The sequence below is a fragment of the Bolinopsis microptera genome, chromosome 2, assembly GCF_026151205.1.
Source record: "Bolinopsis microptera isolate Bmic1 chromosome 2, MBARI_Bmic_1.0, whole genome shotgun sequence".
In the NCBI taxonomy this organism is placed as follows: domain Eukaryota; kingdom Metazoa; phylum Ctenophora; class Tentaculata; order Lobata; family Bolinopsidae; genus Bolinopsis; species Bolinopsis microptera.
In genome coordinates, this window is record NC_087073.1 from 4752410 (window position 1) to 4772305 (window position 19896).

Genomic DNA, 19896 nt, shown 5'->3' on the forward strand with positions numbered 1-19896 from the left:
ATGCTTAAAGTTAAACAAGCATCAGTGATTTCTAGCTTTGTGGAAACCTTTTTTATCAAACTACCCCGGTCCTGCATTTCAGTGTTAACTTTTACAAGCCATTCGGCGTGAAGTGGTTTTATCTTAGACAACTTTAGGTTAACCTTAACATCACGTGGAGCTTTCCTAGCACTGTTTCATTACCTCCCCTCAGTAATATGAACTATAAAAACGTCGGACAATGTCCTTGGCAACACGATTTACCGTAATATCTAGAGTCTGGAACAAGTTTGTCATGTTGGCGGGGACTAGCTCATGAACTATGTTGTTGAGTGCCATGATTTCGTTGACTTTTTCCGCCAAGTGACCCTTGAAAACATCATATACTAGTAGTAGTAGTAGTAGAGTTTTCTGTGCCTCCGGCAGACCAAGGAGAACCTTTCCGTCGTTAACTTAACTTACGGCACAATAAAGTTCTCATAGTTGTCATATTCTGGGTAAAAAGTTCGAAATGGAAAAAATTTTGAAAAAATTTCAACGGACTTTAACTTGGACGGACATTAATTGAACGGACTTTATTTGAACGGACATTAAGATGAACGCTAGGGCCTCCAGCGTTCAAGTAATGTCCGTCCAAATAAGGTCCGATAAGGTATATACTTGAGCTTCAGTTAGGGATTGGGTTAGGGTTAGGGTTGGGATCAGATTAGAGGGTTAGGGTTTCGAATAGTCATTCAGAGCCACCTAGAGGAAGTGTTAAAAAAGTCACGTGACAGTCGAGTGTAGAGTGATTAATTCCTAACAGTAACCATAACTTACTGGGCCGCGCTCAGCCTGTCATTCCGCCAAATCTTATATTACGTTAATGAACATAATAGCCTGGGGTCCTCAGGTAAACCATAACGAGCAATTAGACCAACTTCCTTAATCCTTTTATGGTAATATCACGTGATCGAGATTCGAGACAGTTTTTTCGCCAGGGGAACATTTAAACCTTATTCATATTGCTTATGTAATAGGGGTGATTCGGAATCAGCGTCCGAAAATACATCGAACATGGGGCCCTGCATGTCGGGGCCCTTTTAGAACAATCTCGAAGATCGACTGTAGAGTGTAGAGTGATTTAGAACGCTCGGATGTGGGATGATACTTACTGGGCCGCGCTCAGCCTGTCATTCCGCCAAATCTTTATTTATGTTAATGAACATAATAGCCTGGGGTCCTCAGGTAAGGATGATACCCGTAGATATTTGTTTCGTCAAACGCGGTCTTTAGGTTATTAATATAAACCTACTTAAGCTTTAGAACTGCCGTTTTCTGACAAAAGTGCTTAAGTAACATTTTGGAAATTTCGGGTTTTTTGGTCTAACTTTTGTTTTTGGGTCAAGAACTATCCCTGAGGACCATTGGGTACATTCGCCGACCCCCCAAAACCCCCTTTTTGGAACCCCCTAAAATGCAAAAAATGGTCATTTTTCTGAGAAAAGTGCTTAAGTAACATTTTGGAAAACGGGTGCCGTTTATTTCAAAAATGGTGCCATTTCGGGAACTGAAAACGGTGGCATTGTTTTCTACGTCCAAAACTGGCCTAGTGACGGCAATTTGGTGATCGTGGGTCTTTTGGCCTGGGAAAAAACAATTTATGTCACTTAAGCACTTTTGTGAAAACGGGCTCGTTTTCTCACAAAAGTGCTTAAGTGCCATTATACGTTTAATTAAATGTTGATTCTGCCAACTGAAACAATATAATCGGTACTAACAAATCTAAATTTTCACGGCGGATCGATTGGTGATGGTCATAAACTTCAGAAACGCTAGCTTCGCCATCAAAATTGCCGATTTGTCAATGCAGAACGTTTCAAAATATACGTCATAATTTGCTTTAACATTTTTTATTCTCTTATAAGTTGAGACTGGCGGGATTATCGACAGGAAAGGGAACATTACCAAAGAGATAGAAGCGATTTGCTTCACTGCTCCTTCTCTGTTGATATGTAGAAAGTTCTTTTACTACCACACATGCCGGAGTACAAGGAGGCGATTTTTACAAGACGCCTTGTCACATTTAACGAGACCTTCGCGAGGCTGGGGTCAGACGGAGCTCCTTTAGCGATTCTTTGGAATGAGTCAATCGCAGGAAGGAAAGATGAGAATGTGTCCTCGACTTGGATAAGGGCAATAAAACATTTTGCCAGTAATTGGCAAGATTGGTGGTAGCAGGGAGATCATTTTTTGGGCAGACAATTGTTCTGCTCAAAACAAGTGTTGGACTTTATTTACTGCCCTATGTTCAATTATCAACAGCCCAGATGTTGACCTGGACAAGATAACGGTCAAGTATCTAGAGCCAGTGCACACCTTTATGAGTGCAGACTCATTCCACCATAAAGCGGAGTTGTCCATCAAACAATCAGGTCAACTTCATGATTATAAGGACTTTGTTCAGGCAGTTGAACAGGTGGGTACTGCGATAAGCATGATCTGCACAGACTTTGAATCGTGGCTAAGGTCCTACGGAAAAAGCAACTAAAAAACTAAAGATGTTAAAGTTGTAAGTTTCCAGCGTGGGTCTGTAGAAATGGAATGGAAAACAAATCATGACGAGGTTTCCTTTCATTTCACTCCATTTCTCAGACAAAAAGAATGCTGGTAGAATTCCGACTATTTTTTAATCCGCTGGGGAGAAGGGAGTGTTTTCGTGTTTTTAAACCACTAAGTGTTCTCAGCAATCGGAGAGAAACCTAGAATCGAAGCTAGTAGAGTCGGAATGCTCAAACCTGGCAAGGCTGTGAGACCAGTTAAAGTGACTGCGGCAAGTGCAACAATTGTTAATCAGATTCTCGCTAAATCGAGAAACCTGCGAGCAATTGCTGGGTTTCAAGTAAGAGCTTTTTGATACGGCTCTTGATAATTGAGATGGGGGAGGAAAGGTCGGAAAATTTAATAGAGCCAGGGACCATGACATTGTTTTCATTAGGAGTGCATTTGTCGAATATTTTATCAACCAAACTGTTCCATATAGTCGTACCTTTGAAGACAAAATTGTGTTTAGAAATTTCAAGTTTGTGTCGGGGGACCCGCATAGTTTGGCTACATGCTCTGGAACTTGTTTGGAATAAACTTGTCAGAGAGATAGGTTGATGCAGTTTCAAGATTTTAAACAGTTCAGTGGATATATGTTGGGTGTACAGGTTGTGGATTGACATGATTTTCTCGGTATTGAATATTGGCTTAGTGTTTTCCAAAGCAAAGCTCCTTTTTGCGATGTGTTCACTGTATGGTCTTGCACGTGCACATGTTTCATAATACTCTGCCCGGTCAAAGCTTGGTTTGCTTCCAAATAGAAGGCGTACACATCTTTTTTGGATGGAGAACAGTTTAGATAGTCTATAAGGTGTGACACCACCCCAGCTACTGATACAGTAGCTCATATGAGACTTGAATAAGGAGTCATACAGCTTATGGTACTCTGTTTCTGGAATAAACTTCATAATACGTTTAATTATAGCTATACTTGTAGTTCTGGTTTACTTTTTATGTTATCTAGTTGGGGTTCCCAGGATAGTTCAACAGTAGTCTACTTCAACAGTAGTCTACTTCAGCTCACATTAAAGGGAGTTTTCGTCGTGCGTGTAGCGCCCTTCAAGTTTAACTTGGACGGATAGGATTTATAAAACTTCTGATTATAATATTTATACTATATTGTATTTTGTATTTATGTATTTTAGTAAATGGTCATTAGAACCACCGGCACCGTCCGGACCCAAACAAACAAACCAATCAATTTGTCGTAAAATTTTAGGTCAGAATGATCGCAGATAAAGTTCCCACTAATGTGGCTGTACTTAAGCACTTTTATCAGAAAACGAAATTTTCAAATTTTCTATTTCAGCGTGTCCCCTATTTACAACCAATGTTTCATCACAGCAGTTTTAGGCTAATTTTTCGTTTTACTTTCGATGAGTAATGGTTTGAACGGGTCATTTTCATCAGAACATGGAGCTTTTGCTGATGTGGCTGTACTTAAGCACTTTTCTCAGAAAACGAAATTTTCAAATTTTCTATTTCAGCGTGTCCCCTATTTACAACCAATGTTTCATCACAGCAGTTTTAGGCTAATTTTTCGTTTTACTTTCGATGACCAATGGTTTGAACGGGTCATTTTCATCAGAACATGTAGTATTTGCCGATGTGACTGTACTTAAGCACTTTTCTAAGAAATTCAAACTATAATTTGTGATTTTGAGGCACTTTCCGAGAAGTTAGGATGATGAAACCTTGTCAGAAGTCTCAAAAGTCGACAAAGTACCTTAGAAACATAGTGGGTGCAGTTTAAATTGGACAGTAGCTAGCCCAGAGCAATTACAGAATTGAAATCTTTAAAGTCAATTTGCACAAAATGAACCTTGTATTATTGTGTTACTTAAGCACTTTTGTCAGAAAACGGCAGAGAAGTAGAGGGGACAACCACTGCCAGTACGTCTCAGTTGGTCAACGCAATGGTCCAAAATTTCAAAAGACAAGTGATATCAGGCATGCATAAAATTTCATGCCACCAGCGAGTAATTTTTGTATCACGTTGCGACCCCCACGGTCGTTTCACTATCATCCTGACGATACAGGGGGAGCCGCGCACTTCGTGCGCGGCGGGTCATACAACGTATGACAAAGTAATTTATAGTCGACTGGAATGATCTCTTGGCTTGGCCTTGGCCCAACCTAATATAAAGCCAAAGGTCGGGAAAATGACAATGGTACCCTGACCCATTCACACTTTACAATTTTCTGGGAGGTTCCGATTAATATCATGAATATAAAATATTACTATTAGTGATAATGTATTTGTGATTAATTCTCAATCTCACGATTCAGTGAAAGCAGGATTAATGAACGATTAGTGTGACATTGAGTTCTCAACCATGGAAATTTAGAAGTCCCTACATGCTGTTCTTTCTGGCTCCATGTGCTATTTAGGGGTCTGGGGTATCCGAAAAATCATGTTTTGAGTACCCAAAGTGTTCTGGGTGCCAGGAATGAGGTTATTAAATCGGCGAAAATGACCGATTTTGGACTATTTATGAGCTTTTTTGCCCATTTTCATGAGATAAAGAATCAGGAAAGCTGCTCTAGATGATTGAAATGGTTGATACCAATGAGGATACACCCAACACACATAAATATTCGTGATATATGTGATTTTAATGAGAAAAATATGATCTCAGGGCCCATTTTGCATTTTATAACAAAATTTGCCAAAACCACTCGCACTTGTCAAAGCTTCCTTATTTTAGACACATTTAATGATTATTATGGTATCTAACTTATAGCGGATCTGATAGGAGTATGTCTTAGCTTCATTTTAAGCCATCAATAAGCATGCTGGTGTGTATGAAAGTACTTTTATCCTCCTGTGGCCGTCCATTGATATAGTCTGGGCCATGCGCGCGCGCGCGCTTTTACAAACATGAATTTTCTCCCTCAGTATCTATCTAAAGCTTTTAAAGACATGATTTGAATGCTATCCTACTCAGCACATGAGTGCTACAGGATGGTGAAAGAATTTCTATAAAAAATCATTAAATGTGGAAGATATGAGGTGTGTGTGCGCGCGCGCGCGCTTTTACAAACTTGATATCCTCAGTCCTTTCACATACACTGAGATTTTGTTTCAAACTTAATTACTGGGCCGCGCTCAGCCTGTCCCCTGCAGTTTCTTTTCGTTTAAATCGTAAATTCGCGCGCAAAAATTTCACCGGCGCGCCTTCCATTAATGATGCATTAGACGCATACATTATAAGCATCGAGTGTGTTTAACGGACGGTCACTTGCGCCGCGCGAAATATGAATAGCATAGCGATCAATTATGTGTCAACACTGAACACTTAAAATTTAATATTATATTGTGTTGTAAGATTTTTTTGTATAATGAGCCAATTTATGTTTTAAATTGATGAATAATAATAGTTTTTGTTATTTGTTATTGACAAATACGCGTTCAATTCAATGTTGTGTGTTGATAAATATGGTAGTAATATGGTTTTAAATATATGACACAAGTATCATTCTTACATTATACATTAGAATTATATAAATATATAATTCTGGTTTTGCATCAAAAAGGAAGTAACAAATGTTTTTTCTGCAATCATATTTAGGTTACAAATCACTAAACTGTAAACTGAAAACACAAAGCCACGCGCCGATTTGTACGGCATTTTGTCATTATAACAACCTTTTAAATACCATAAATTATACCCAATTCATTTTTTTAATAATTAGTATTGAATAATATATAACTTTTGTGAAATAATGATTCGATATTATATTAACTGCAAGTATCATTCGTTAAATTTTAGTCGAAGATTGGTTTTTTATTTTAAGATGTGCGCGTGTTTTGCTTGATTTTACAATCTGCAATCTTGGAATATCCTCCGCATAACTTCGGCTTGGAATTTACAAAAGTGTGCTGCCTGCTGTATAGTAGCAACGAATTTAAAACCTGTTTTGTCAAACAAAAATTTGATTAAATTCATTTTAACTGCGTTTGTTGTTTTTCAATAATTATTTCTATTGACTTGACAAGTCAAAACGTTAGTTTAATATCGGTTTTATGAAAATTTTCAAGTATTGCTACAGGGCCTTTGGAATGACTTTAGATGGTGCAAATTTAAACTATTGCCAGGAACTTCATGTGTTTGGTCAGTTTGGAATGTCAAATTTAAAGTCTTTGCAGCTTTCCTATTTTGATCGTTTTTGCTCATTAATGTTCAATGACTAAAATCCAGATAAAACGGATTTTAATTTATATTTCATTTGTAAAACAGAGTAATAGTCTGTCGAAAGACTGTTACTCATTGCAATAAAGTTGTAATTCTACTAACGTGTACAAATGGCTCTGTTCTGTAATTTTATTATCTTCAGACCTTGTATGTGTGCAGCTGGTTATGAAAAGTTGAGAACCGTTTGGTTTTGATTTAATTTACAGGATCAACTCTATTTTAGGATTCAAATTCATTCATGCCCTTGTTAACTACATTTAATAAAGATCAATGTGGCAAGAAAACTTAAGTGCTTTTAATTTACTGTAAAACCAATAAATCTTCAATTAGAATGAACACCAGACCGGCACTTCACACGGTGAAAGACAACCTTGGCATTCATCAGCAGATAACATGCATCAGCAGATAACCTTTACTCTTCAGATTATTTGATAATCATGAGGTATTTACTAATCACTTATAACTTATAATTATAATTCGTAAGTTCGTTTATACTTCGATCTATGAAAAGCTCTGTTACTACTTTCATAAAAATTTGCTTTTAAACCTTACTTAAAGTTGGCACATGATATCATAAATATTGGTTAATTTGTAATTTAACATAAACATAATCTATAGCTATCTGTAATTCTGTATTTAATCCAATATAGTCTTTACAAACTTAAATTCTTGGAAAATGTTGGCATCAGGGAAATGTCAATAAATTAAACTTTTAAGAACAGAGCGCTTTAACAGAGTCAATGAGAACTTATGATAGCTTCATTGATCCAGCTGATCTGCAATACTAATGGACATTTTTTCAGAATGAATACCGACAGGTTTTGCCTTGGAACACTCCTTCATGTGACTTACCTGTTGTTGTAGGTTAGTACTTAGTAATTTTTTGAAATTGCAACTATACAGTTCATTAGCAGTGTATGTTATGTCGAAAGTTAGTTATTTTTGGTAACTGGAAACAACACAGCAATAGCAGCAAATCCGGGGAAACTTAGTGGACATTGGCTAACTTGTCCAGACTTGCCTTAAATTTTGACAGTGAACCTTGTGATCTCTGTCAGTGGTTAATCTTTAGTGGTAATGCCATGAATTTTACAATATATGCAGATAAATGGTTTATTTTTGGTGGTTAACAATTGGTTAAGATAACACTAATGTGCTAAAAACAGCTGTTAATGTGCGAAAACGTGTATTAAACACATATGGAATCATATTTTACCATTTGAAATAGCCTATTATACCCCATCATACTTAAGCTTGCACCTGCACAGTGGGCACAAGCCCCAAATAACATAGCTTTAGCCGATAAATTGGTAAAAAATCTGCAATTAAAAAAAAATGCCCAAGATGATTTTTTTGTATATTGTAGGGAATACTCTAGGCTTTTAGATGGAGTTATGGAATAGGGCGGCAAATGCCGGCAACACAACTATATTTGGGCTGGAAGGCCAAAAATTTGCCTAAAAATGGGGCAAAAACTCAGGTTCATGTCAAAAATCAGCTAAATTATAGATAGCCTATTAAGGTTTTTTCAAATAAATTAAGATTTGAGAGTTGTTTGGAGATATGAAAGGAGTCAACTTATTATATTATCTCATTTGTGTAACAGACATAGAGTAAGAGCTATTTTTCGCTGCCAAAAAGCCAAAAAATTGGTTTGCGAAAAATCGCAAATTTCGCGGCCGCGTAGCGGTTAAACCATTAACATAAGGAATTTTTAATTTTGGTTTTTTTGCATTTTGTAGGGAACCAGTTTTCCTATCAGATCATTTTAAATGCATCTTAAACTGACAAACTCAATTTTGAGCCTAATATAGCCTGGTATCAATTATTATGGCGTACGGAAGTGGCTGTTTTAGTGGTTTATTTGATTGCTATAGCTATACCATATTCATATCAGCTTCATAATTGATTATTACTGTAAGTTCTAAGGTGTCGATAATTGGTGGTTAATATTGATCAAAACCGACCATTTGTTAACAATTAGTCACATATTTTATTCAATTTATTGTAATTCATGTACCAAATATGTGGTTAAGATACCATATATGTGCTGAAAACAGCGGTTAAATTGGTTTGAAACGTGCAATTACCCACATATATGAAACCACGTATCTACATTTGATACGTATCTAGTATCCTCCCTTAACAATTATTCTGACGTACTGAGTTGAATTTCAGAGCTTAATCATCGCTTGAATGACTTAAATGTACATCTTTGTTGGGTATATTTTAATGTCGAAGCGTGTAATAAATGTTAGAATTTATTTATTTATTTATTAAAATATGGCTATTTAGGTGGTTTATCTATCTGTATACTCACATGTCAAGATACGAGCTTCATTATTCATTTGTACTGATAATAATGAAGTGCTGTAAAATGGTGGTTAATAATGATCCAGAGAGATATTATTCTATCATTTATATGTAGAATGTAGATCATTGTTTGATAAGTCTGAATGGATGTACAAAATATTGTAAATTTGCAGCCGTCTCACATGTCACTATAAAGTGCTTGTCACTATATAGTCCTGTTCCTATATAGTGCAGCAATCCTCAAATTTATCTAACCATCTCATTATAGCTTGTTGTGCTCTCTATAGTACTGTTTGGCTATTATGGCAAGTGAACTCCAATCCATGTAGCAGAATCTACGTCTACTTTCTAGTAGATGTTTCTAGTAGTTACTTTCTTCTACCTCCATGCCATCTTTACCCAGCTGCCACTGCACCAGCACGTTATAATTGTAGTAACCTCTGAATGGTACCCTCTGCTTGTTGGTAATTGTACGAGATACTAGTCAAAAGCTATACTCGGGAAAATGTAAAATCAGCTATTATCTAATCTTTCTGCTTCGCCTAGCTCATGCTGTAAACGTATTTGTGTACTATCTTACTATATATAATATGACATATGTCAATAGAATGTAGTAAGTAAGATTTAGGTCTTCATTGTCTTAAAGTTAAGGCACTGCCCAGTGCCCAGTGTTTAGTTGTTTTCCCAGGTTCGTCCTTGTTGGCAATCTTACATCTACAAGGTTTAACTTGTATTGTGGTTGTGCACTTTACTTTGTCTTTAGTATCTTTGAACAACAGTTCATCAAAATAATCAAGGGGGGGGGGGGGGGGGGGGGGGGGTCCAACTACATTTTTGTACGTGGCCACCAGATTTTTGCCAAATGTACATTGTACATGTACAAAAATGTACAAAATATGTTTTTTCCTGTTTGGAAGTTCCCTGGATAGATTACTTGCTGTGGCTAATTTACAATGACAGGTACATCACATGGGAATGTATTTGATTACTTTAACACCTTTTCTGCTGTTCTTGACTGGTGGTTTTCAAGTAAACCAGAATGCCAGAAGTTATCTTACCTAGTTAGTAGAGTATTAGATTTAAAAGATATGCGACACTTTTAAAGGTTGCGATATATAATTATTTATGTAATATAATACTTATATGTACTTATGCAGGCATGTAATTGGTAGAATATTGTAATGTTTGATATAACTACATAACAGTACCTGTGTTTACAATCATTGTTGATAAAATGATATATTGTATAAATGTACCTGTTAACATTCAGATGAACTATTATTTTGTACAGTGCAGTGTTTGACTGAATTGTCAAACACTGTTTTGGTTCATACACATGCCACACACACAGTACACAGTACACACACACCTATTGCTTATTTGTTAGTATTAACTGCACATGACTACAGCCTTTATATATAATTGAGGGATGAAGTCCTTAGTTTATCCTGAACACATTTGCTTAATTGTTGCAGCTCTTAGTACCTTAGCCACTTAGTACCCTAGCTACTTAGTACCCTAGCTACTTAGTACCCTAGCTACTTAGTACCCTAGCCACTTGATACCCTAGCTACTTAGTACCCTAGCTACTTAGTACCCTAGCTACTTAGTACCCTAGCTACTTAGTACCCTAGCTACTTAGTACCTTAGCCACTTGATACCCTAGCTACTTAGTACCCTAGCTACTTAGTACCCTAGCTACTTAGTACCCTAGCTACTTAGTACCCTAGCTACTTATTACCCTAGCCACTTGATACCCTAGCTACTTAGTACCCTAGCTACTTAGCACCCTAGCTACTTGATACCCTAGCTACTTATTACTCTAGCTACTTAGTACCCTAGCTACTTAGTACCCTAGCTACTTAGTACCCTAGCTACTTAGTACCCTAGCTACTTAGTACCCTAGCTACTTAGTACCCTAGCTACTAGTTACCAAGTTAGTTAGTTACTTAGTTCCTTAGCTACTTAGTACCCTAGCTACTTAGCACCCTAGCTACTTGATACCCTAGCTTCTTATTACTCTAGCTACTTAGTACCCTAGCTACTTAGTACCCTAGCTACTTAGTACCCTAGCTACTTAGTACCCTAGCTACTTAGTACCCTAGCTACTAGTTACCAAGTTAGTTAGTTACTTAGTTCCTTAGCTACTTAGTACCCTAGCTACTTAGCACCCTAGCTACTTAGTACCCTAGCTACTTAGTACCCTAGCTACTTAGTACCCTAGCTACTTAGTACCCTAGCTACTTATTACCCTAGCTACTTATTACCCTAGCTACTTAGTACCCTAGCTACTTAGTACCCTAGCTACTTATTACCCTAGCTACTTATTACCCTAGCTACTTAGTACCCTAGCTACTTATTACTCTAGCTACTTAGTACCCTAGCTACTTATTACCCTAGCTACTTAGCACCCTAGCTACTTATTACCCTAGCTACTTATTACCCTAGCTACTTAGTACCCTAGCTACTTATTACCCTAGCTACTTAGTACCCTAGCTACTTAGCACCCTAGCTACTTATTACCCTAGCTACTTAGTACCCTAGCTACTTATTACCCTAGCTACTTAGTACCCTAGCTACTTATTACCCTAGCTACTTAGCACCCTAGCTACTTAGCACCCTAGCTACTTATTACCCTAGCTACTTATTACCCTAGCTACTTAGTACCCTAGCTACTTATTACCCTAGCTACTTAGTACCCTAGCTACTTAGCACCCTAGCTACTTATTACCCTAGCTACTTAGTACCCTAGCTACTTAGTACCCTAGCTACTTATTACCCTAGCTACTTAGCACCCTAGCTACTTAGTACCCTAGCTACTTAGCACCCTAGCTACTTAGTACCCTAGCTACTTAGTACCCTAGCCACTAGATACCCTAGCTACTTAGTACCCTAGCTACTTAGTACCCTAGCTACTTAGTACCCTAGCTACTTAGTACCCTAGCCATTACTTTAAAAAAGCCCGGTTATATTGCCATTGCTTGTAAGATACCATTTGCCATGATTTTATGTTGACCCTCGAATTAAAGCTCACAATTTAACCGCCCCTATTTCAGGATGTGTATATCAATTAACAGACAGAACTATTTTAAATTTTTATGTTAAATAATATATCTTCGTTTAAAACTGTTTAAAAACTGAGAGTGGACAATGGTAATATCTTTGAATTGTTTCATAACACCACTATATACTAGGTATACTTGTAGGGCCACGTATCCTGCAATGTATGTAAATTATATTTCTAGAAGGTTCTGTTGTTATAATATTTTTCATCTTTTTTTATATTTATACGTCAGTAGTAGAAAGGTGGTTTCCTTCTCCTGAGAACAGTAGTGCACCAAATACCAATTCTCCTCGAAACAGTAAAGCATTTAAAGTAATTCAGTGAACCGTTTTCTTATCCTGTTGATAACTTGGAGCAACAGATTCCTTATTCTGAAGACAATGTTTCACGCCTAGAACACTTACGGAATTCAAATGAGTGCCCTCGGTATTTTTGACTCTTGTTAACAGTAACATGCTCGTTCCCGTCTCCAGAATGATTATAAGGTAAAATGCCAGCACCCTCAAGAGAACAATGTCAATAACCTTCTTTGGATTTCAACAGTTCTACAGTTCCATAGGTATACAAATGTAAATAAACCTCTTAAGCTCAGTCAGCCTGTTTAGTTTGAAATTTTGATTCTTGTCTCTATCATGGACAACTTGGGTGTTTTCTTAGTGCTTCTACTTGTGAAGAAACCAAAGGTTGAGTTCTTCTCTAACCAGTTTTACCCTTTTGAAGTAGTAGTAGTAAATCTTTCAAAGTACGAAATATCTCTTTAAAAGAGCATCCTAGGCACCTTATAGATATCAAACGCATAAAAAAGAAAACAAAAACATCAACCATCTTCTAACTTCTTCCACTCCTCCCTATCTAAAGCTAAAAATCTAAGGTCTTCGAAATCAGTCAAATTCTTAAGTCTAATATCAAGATTTCTACTAGTCAAGTCTTTTCTAATAACATCTAATAAGTTTAAACATGGTCAGTGGTCTACCCCGTCTCCCTTCCATAAAAATATCAGAATTTATAGCAAATATTTTTGAAGTAGTGAGATTAACTATAGAACGACCTAAAATGAAGCGGTTTATAACGCGCAAAAATTGTGAACGTGCCTTTGTGGTATTTAGGAAGAAATTCGGATTTGGCGGGATAATCACGGACCTTGCATACGATGTATTTCCCGCCCTAAAGAATATACTAGAAGTTCTGGGAGAGTTTTCTACATGTTTGTCAGTCACAATTGTCTTTCTGCCGAACGGAAAAAAAATTGTAAGCAATTCTTCCGCTGGCGCCTAGCAACCACGCGCAATATAACCGAGCCGCGCGCAATAATTGATATCATATTGATGTAATTAATAATTTTAGCGTATCCAAGCTTCCAAAATCGACCATAACTTGACTTCAGATGATAAATTTACTAATTCATTAATATCATTCTAGATGTAATCGTTTAAACTTCAATTCAGTTTCAAATTTTAGTCCGAAAGAAGGTTAATTTTGTCTAAAATCGCCACTAAAGAGACAAATTCGGATTTATGTATAGAAAATAAACATATTGGCAGAACTTTCGAAGTCTTCAGCATTCTCTCTGGTATTGAACTGTTCAATTTCTCAGGTTTATACAACCCCCGGAAGTACAGACAACAAAGCAGACATAATCTGGAATATCGATAACCTCTAAAGCTCTAAGAGGACCCAAAATAAAAGCAACTCCTGGAGGCTGGGATTATGAAAGATTTTCACGAAACTCACGCCAGCTGCTTCACACATTGAAAATGATGAGAGGCTGGTGGATTGAAGTGTAGTCAAACAGTATTTTTCAACAGTAAGTTTGGCAGTTTGAGATGCACTTATAGATTTTCTTTCCCTACTGCACTCGCCACTCAAGTCTCAGATTTGATTTTACTCAACCGTATTATTATTTAGTTCCTTTCATTAAAATCTGTTTCAGATGTGGACAGTCATGCCCACTGGACAACTAAAAAGTGCTCCTTCGTTACCCTCCTATTCCAAACACTACATGTCAATAGTCCCAACAAAAAGTTATAAAACAAGCAGTCTTGACCTTCCTTTCCCACCATGACAGGCAGAATTAATATAGCTATCAAGTATTAGTAACTGCTAAAGAGGGATTGTCGTTGAGAGAGGCACTTAAAGGCACACCAAGTTTTACAACAGATAGAAACAGAATCCTTGGCAAACTGGGCCCAGCCCAAAACGGACCAAATCAGACTGATAAAAACTGCTCATATCTGCAGCTATAGCAGCAATTTAAAATCTATGCTATAGCTGATAGCGACGACTCCGAACTGAATACTAATCGATGCATATGCAATACTGCTCACGTCTGTTACTTGTATTTAAAAATAATCAGAGACAGACATTGTTATTTCTATTAAATTGTAGTATAATGATGCTTTGCGTATAGCTGCTTTGCCATTTCTAATTATGAATTTCATCCTAGAGTAAAACTTTTAATATAATTAACTAATCAATATTAACCTAACACTGTCACTAGAGAAGCTTTTTGATGAAAATAGTAAACAACTTGTTTCAGTTCAAACTAAATAAAGGTCAGACCGGGATTCGAACCCTCAGCTAGCACGGTCAATCGCCCTCTTAGCCAACTAGGCTATCGTGCCGGATGCCGAAAATCAATATTAACTATCATATTGTCGTGCTCGCGCATTCCCTACGCAAAGTTATTCTACTACGATGTATATTTTTAGCCATTTTGGGGCTATTGCGCGGCGCGGAAGCTTTAAACCGTCATAACTCTGTCCAGGAACAGTCTCCAGAACTGATTAAACTTGTGATCTCCTAGTCAGAGGATGTACTTTACGAAGATATATGATTTGTCATACCTGCGTCCACACAGTGGAATCACAAATGGGTATAGTCGCGAACGCAAAGAAACCGCAGGGTCATTCCGCCAAATCTTTATTCGTTATTTTATTCGTCATTATTATATGTTAATGAACATAATAGCCTGGGGTCCTCAGGTAAAAACTTAATTGACTCTGAACCGAAATTGCCAAAGGAAACAGATAGTGTAACTCAGAAAGACCACAAATGTATAGTTTGTGAGATATTGAGGTTATACTCCAAATAATTTACAATGATGTCACACCAGAAAACCTCTATTTTTGGTATATTTAACCTCATATCTCGAACGCGCAGTACTGGATTGAGCTAAACTTGGTCAGGTTTTGTAGACCTGACTATCCTCGATCATATGCCATATGGAACAGGAATAAAACTGTTTAGATGTTCTATCTTAATTATATTAGGCACTTAGTTCTGAAAAGTGAGAATGTCATTAATACTGCTTTCGCTGGATTAAATTGAGTTTTGTTCATTTGTAACGTTATCTTGAGAATGAGAAAATGATGTGAGATATTTTGAATATATAATTATATGATTATATGAGCCTCAAATTAATATTGCTTATTTTAAACATTTAACTGGTGGCACTATAATATCAAAAAGTAGACTAGTATTGACATTGTAAATGTAAATGTAGTAAAAATTCGATTAATATTGGTTTACGTGTTACTGTTAGTGAACGAGCGTGCTAAATGCCAAATCTCTCTAACTCTAAGTCTACAGTCGATCTGACTGTAGAGCCCCTGACAGTTGACATGAAACTTACCTGATTCGATGTATTTTCGAACGCTGATTCCTAATCATCCCACATGACATTGGGTTAAATTTAATTAATGCTCCCCTAGCGAGATATCGGCAAAACTGTATCGATCACGTGATTTCACCGCATAGCCATAAGGAATCAGGTCCTAAGTTCTGTACGTGACGTCGACTAGTGTAATTTTGGAATTTTTCAAAAGACCCACCCACCCCCTTCGCGGTACTATAACTGTAACTGGTTTTTTTTTTCGGATAATAATTTAATTACAAATTAAGAATACGACATACACCCCTTTTGCGGGCTTTTGAGCATTGAGGTACTAACTGTTGAGAAATCACGGTACTATTATCCGATATTGAATGTAAACAATTAAACTAACAGTTGAACTTGAGATATCTATGCTTAATTAAATACAGATTATACAATGCTAGCGGGCTGAAAAATGCTGGGCCTTTTTAGTAGCAGGCTGCTTGACCATTGTTAATGGTCTGGCCCGGCGCGCGCTACTTCGTAGCACTTGCCGTCGTGCACTTGCCGTCGAGAAGAAAGCGGCCCCAGAAAACCTTACCGCCTGCTGGGCTTGCTAGAGGTGATAGATTTTCAACAGCACGTATGGCGTCGCGCGTCACGTCAAGTTTACCTTTCGCACGCTGCATTGAGCCTAGTAGTCATGACAACGACATTTCTTTGCAAAGTTTAAAAGCTGTGATCATTTTTTTAGCCCAAAATCAAACATTTCGGTTTAATTCAGAATCTACGTTGTCCCCAATTTGGCTCCTGGGGAGCCAACTGTAAATTCACGAGACGGAAATTTTGTTGAAAACCGGAAGGTTCTATCTATTTTACTTTTGGAGATATACCCCAGATGGTAGGGTTTGCTGGGCCTATAACCTACGCGCGTTCAAAAGAATTTGCACTTTCATTTTAAAACGTTCACTTTGACGAACCATAACTCTCCACCAATCAAGTCAAATCTCAATTTTAAAATATCAAAAGAAAGTAGAGAATTTCGCCAACAAGAAAGGGGACTCCTGGATGGGTAGGTAAAAACGCAATCTTCGCCCTCAAAATCGACTTTTAAAACTTCATACATATTCCGCCGAAATTATAAGTCTTATATCGCAAAACATCCCCTACCTCCCTGCAACCCCCCCCCCCCCCCCCCCCCCTTCCATTCCTCCCCCCCCTTACTTCTGCTTTCTTTTGCAGCTGAACTTATATGAACTCTCATGCAGCTCTCTTGCCTACCCAGAAAACCTTACCGCCTGCTGGGCTTGCTAGAGGTGATAGATTTTCAACAGCACGTATGGCGTCGCGCGTCACGTCAAGTTTACCTTTCGCACGCTGCATTGAGCCTAGTAGTCATGACAACGACATTTCTTTGCAAAGTTTAAAAGCTGTGATCATTTTTTTAGCCCAAAATCAAACATTTCGGTTTAATTCAGAATCTACGTTGTCCCCAATTTGGCTCCTGGGGAGCCAACTGTAAATTCACGAGACGGAAATTTTGTTGAAAACCGGAAGGTTCTATCTATTTTACTTTTGGAGATATACCCCAGATGGTAGGGTTTGCTGGGGCGCGCGCTACTTCGAAGAAATTTAGACGAGTAACATCCGTCAAGCAGGCTGCGCGTGCCGGCCGCTGTAGCAAAAAGAGCCCGCTGGTCCGGCTGGTGGATATAAAGCTGCACTGTTTCAGTGTATACGACTCGCATGGACACAACAGGTAGGGTGAGAATCCCTGCCACGTTTTTGGTCAGCTTCGCCGGGGCTCATGTCTTTCCTCGAGGGAGCATTAGTGTCTACAGAAAAACTGACAAATCCTAGCGAAGTCGAAGTCCAATCCGAACCACATCTTCCATCAGAGGTGGTGCTGGGTCAGCTGGTTACTGAACGGATTGGCCTGGAGAAAAGCATAGTCCTGTTATTCTAAAGTTAACCATAGAGGGGGTCAGGCGCTGTTCGCTCACGGCTGGTTCTTGGAGCCAACACCCTCGGCCCCACAGAAGTGGGAGCACTGTCGGTGGTGGCACACCCAGATATTGATAACGGACAGTGTCTCTCCTTCTTTCTTCTTGGACTTGCATTGTTGCTGGTGAGTCAGCTGGCAACAGTGTACCATACTTTCATATTCATGTTCTCTTCCCCACTTCTCCTACACCTCACTTTATTACTCACTCATTCACTCACATGCCGCCTTAGGGCCGCTACCAGTTAGAGGGGATCTAACAATCAGACAAACTGCCAGCCTTAGGGCCGCTACCAGTTAGAGGGGATCTAACAATCAGACAAACTGCCAGCTATTGGAGATATAGCACTTAGATTATTACCAGCAAACGTAAAATTAGCAATAATTACGTGAACAAAGAAATTGCCAAATTGCGACAAAAAAGGGTCTACTCAAAATTCAAATATCGCATGTAAATTCGTGAATCAGCACTTTAGTATAGCGCGGAAATTGAGCCGCGCAAAGACAAAGATATAACACACAAACAACAAAGATATGGGTGAATTCCATCGGAGGCTCAGGCATGCCTGGTAGGTTCCTGTCAGCCCACTAGAATGACAGGGGGCAGCCTGTTCTATCGAGTACCCGGGAGAACATCCAGGCATGGGTGGTGTTCTCCCGTGAACGAGCATTATGACAGTTTCCCTTACGGGAAACGTCGCTCACCAGGCTTTATCCTCTGGAGGGGCGGGATCACTAGCCCATGCCAAGTGACCCAAACCTACTGACACCTACAACCAGAGGAACCCCAATAGACGTTAGTCACTAACTGACGGACGTAGCCTCCCAATAGGGAGGTAAAGTGGGTGCCCCAACATGAAAAAAAAAAAAAAAAAAAATGGACACAACAGCTTTCAAAAGGTCCGGTCATTATATTGGTGGTGATGGTATGTACTGAAACATTTTTGTACTACATGACACATCATCACCAAGAACCATTAGTTGAAATACATTTTTAAATAAATTAAACACTGCACCTTCTCAAGTGCTAAGTGGAAAAGTCAACAAAGGCCACTTTTTAAAATGATACAAAAGATCAATCACATTCTGTTTAATAAATAATAGTAATACCCGGCCTTATTTACTTACTGTTTTTGGGTAAATTAGACCTAAGAGTCTTAGGTCTAATTTACCCAAAAACAGTAAGACCCACCATTAAGTACCATTTACTAACTGTTTTTGGGAAATGGGCAAGTTACCTACTAGTACTATGGCCCTACTATTAGTAATGCAGTCGAATTATATAAAAAGTTACAAAAAAACCAATTCCCATAATGGAAATTTGAGGTAGAATGGGTTTTTTGGGGTTGGACACCCCCCCTCTTAGTTCCATGTACTAACTATTTTTCTGGGAAATGAGCAGCAGACCCACCACTTATTGCTACACATTGTATACCTCTCGTGCACGCGAAGCGTGCACGCCGGCCGGCCGCGCGCGCTCAAAAGGGGTTGCAGCGTGTGTCAAACCACTTAGTACAAAATTACTAACTGTGTTTTGGAATTGAAAATATGACCCACCACGGCACCACCCCAACGTCAACAGTCACGTACACTACTAGTATTATATTTATATACTAGTACTAAGCGCGCGATCCTCCCTCCCCCCGCTAGAGGACGCGTTAAAAAGGTCACATGACAGTCGAGTGTAGATTAATCATTATCATTTAGTGAAATTGCATGTGACAATTTAAAAAGCCAATATTTTTACCAATCCATTTGCTACAAGTGCGCCGAGAGAAGAAAGAACTAATAATTAGTAAATTACAGTAGTCTCTCATGGTCTCTACAAGTACAACTACAACGTCGCTTTCTTTTTGGATGAAAGCTTTATCGTAAAATAACCGCGTTGCGTAACGGTAAACTTAATTGGAAGAACATAACGTGCTGTTATCGCCAAAATAAGAGGTATGAAGCAATCATAAAGATAACAGATAAGCTGATAATTAATTATGCCTAAGCGAGCTCCAATTCAGTATTAGACCTGTCCACTTTCTGATTTGTTTACCTACTCTGATTAATCACGTGATTGCCTTCCAGCCAATCATAATCATGATTACAAAGACACCTCCTATATTATCATACAAGATACCGATGTCACTGCCATCTACAGCCAATAAGCATCTAGCAG

General features: G+C 38.3%; 1 long non-coding RNA gene across 1 annotated transcript; it reads left to right on the forward strand.

The window, feature by feature from the left end:
* The first annotated feature begins 7172 nt into the window (after positions 1-7172).
* On the forward strand, positions 7173-13876 carry LOC134811842 (uncharacterized). The gene is made up of 3 exons (XR_010159857.1): positions 7173-7200; positions 7562-7622; positions 13730-13876. It is a non-coding gene; the product is annotated as an uncharacterized LOC134811842 (long non-coding RNA).
* Positions 13877-19896: the final 6020 nt, after the last annotated feature.